Source organism: Panthera onca, chromosome B4 (genome assembly GCF_046562875.1).
Source record: "Panthera onca isolate mPanOnc1 chromosome B4, mPanOnc1 haplotype 2, whole genome shotgun sequence".
NCBI classification, from domain to species: domain Eukaryota; kingdom Metazoa; phylum Chordata; class Mammalia; order Carnivora; family Felidae; genus Panthera; species Panthera onca.
In genome coordinates, this window is record NC_138345.1 from 102,898,064 (window position 1) to 102,900,757 (window position 2,694).

A 2,694-nucleotide genomic window follows, 5' to 3' on the forward strand; every position below is an offset into this window, starting at 1 on the left:
CAAAGTTCTAGATGTAAGATTTGAAGTAGTGGGAGTGCTAAGGTGACTTTTTTTTTTTTTTTGGTCCTGGGAAACTAGGTAGGTAATTATGTCATCCACTAAAATAAGTAATAGAAAAGGAAAGAGGATAGTGGTTGGATGGGGTGTCTTAGGAAACGAGTTTGGTTTAGTTTTAGATATGCTAAATTTGTAGTGTTTGTAGGCTTATCTATAGGCAATTAGATGTATTGATCGGGAGCTCAAGACAGGAAAGATGGAAGCCATAGGCTTAGTAGTAGCTAATATGTTGGCAGTTATAAAAGACATGGGAATGTTTAATTACAGGCAAATTGAGTGACTGAAAGAGCCAAAAGTAAGCATGGTTCCTTGATCTCTCCCTCTCATTTTTTTTCTGGTATCTTGAGAGTATTTCTGAATGATTTAATGGATAGAGGAATTGAGTATCTCAAATGACTGGCATGGGACTGTTACTCTTCCAACCTGATGTGTGGGACTCAGAGACAGAATTAATTCAATTTTTAAAGAATGGAATTATGTGCCTTTTTTTTAAACCTGCGAATTCATACTCTGTGCATGGAGGCAACAGCGCTTTCTGGTTGAAGACACTGCCTCTGGAGGCCAATGTTCCTTCAACATGAAAAAGTAGCATCCTACTGTGGAATATGGACAAAAAGAGAAGAACCAGGAGAATAGAGATGACACAATGGACATCTGGACAGGAGGCGGTAGGTAAGGTGGTTAGGGACATTGACTTTGAGTTCGGGCTGCCTGGGTTATAATTCAATCTCTGCCTCTTACTTGCATCTATACTTGCCTCTATATTACATGTTAATTAACCTCATGGTGTCAATGTCTTTATCTATAAAATGGGATACTAATGGAATGAACTTATAAGGTTGTTTTATTAATCATAGGATTAAATGAAATGATATGCATAAAGCTTTTAGTTGAGTGCCTTGCACATTAGTTTTCTTAGTTACTGATATGAATTTTACTTGGGAATTTATGTGCTACAGAAGGATGTCTTTGGAGTCTGTTCAAAAAAATGTAATGCACATATTAATTAAATGATGCTTATCCCAATTTATTCACAAAAGGATCTGAGGTGGTTCTACCATAAGATACAAAGATAAAGTATAATGAAGGGACAGATAAACTGAGTTATATAAAGCCAAGAGGACGTAGAAACACAGGCCTAAGGTCCAACACTATATCTGCAGGTGGAACATATATTCAGGTGAACAAAACAGACAGTGGAGTATATATTTTGGGCTATTTCTTCTTTCCAAGATAGTCCTGAGGCCATGACGTTCCTGTATTTCCACCCTGCACCACTTGTATTTTGGCAACATAATAATGTTAACTCTGCCTAAAGGAAACATGCTTTCAAAAAGTTCTTTTCTCCTGTCTTTCCAGCTTAGGTTAAACTTTCTACCGTATGCTCAACTCTCAGATGTAAAACTTTGGGCTTTTCTTGGTTCTTCTCTCCCAATATCTACTCCACTAAAGATGTTTTTTTCCTCCTTTGCAGTTCCTCCCCCATCAGGTCTAACCTTTCCATTTGTGCAACTATGCCTCTGGTGTAGACCTTTGTCACTTCCTGGATATTCTTTGTATTATTTTCCTATCAATTTTTCTCCCTCCTCTCTAGTCTCACCCAATTCAGTCTCTCCAGTACATCTCTATCAGATGTATCTTCCCCAAAGAGTTCTAACCGTATTATTCACTTGCTGAAAAGCTTTGAGTGGCTCCCCAATACACTCAAAATCTAGTTTAAATGCTTACTATTTAAGGGACCCTCACAATCTAAACCTGTTCTTTATTTCCAGATGTATCCTTCACCACTTCACAACTCATAGCTATGTTCTGCTCCCCCAATGCTTCATCTCTGTATTCCACACAACACCTTGTGCAGTGCCACGCTTAAGGTAAAGAGTTCAGTTAGAAACTGAAGGTTTGCCTCCTGTGAATTCAAATCCCATGGAGTGCTGCCCTCTTTTGGTTAAAGTAGCCCAGAGTCCAAACCACCAAATAGGGAATGATGCTGAATGACTCATCTTTTCCTTTTGGTTAGAACCCTCATGGAAACAAACAGGCAGGGTGAAATAATTCCATCCTTTTTTTCTCATTTCATCTAGCTTCAAAGATTGTTTGGGGAGATAGAAAGAAGATAAAACTCTGTATAGAAATGTTGGAACTCTACTGATTCCAATCATATATTACGTGTACACTCAGAGCTGGGGTAAAGCCAATAGTTACTTTGAATGCTTCCAGAGCTCCGAGAATCTTCAGGCCTCAATACGGACTTTTATGTAAAATTCAGGGGATGAACAAGGAATACGTATTCCCTGAAATCCCTGTGGGGTTAAAGACAGCTTCTTGATCTAAGGGCTACTGAAGCAAGTGTCAAGGTCATTTTTTTCACACTGATAACTTGGTATTTGGTCAAGTAAGAAATGGAGACTGGCCTGGAAGGTAAAGCGTACTTCTGTAGACCTTGCTGGGTCCCAGTTTGTGACTCTGCCTGAGTCAGTCTTGAAGCTCCAGCAGAAGTGGAGAGGTAGGATGACTCAGAGCCCCGGAAGAGTAATGGTCATGTTTTTAAGAAAAGATGACAGGGGCGCCTGGGTGGCTCAGTCGGTTAAGCGTCCGACTTCAGCTCAGGTCACGATTTCGCGGTCCGTGAGTTCGAGC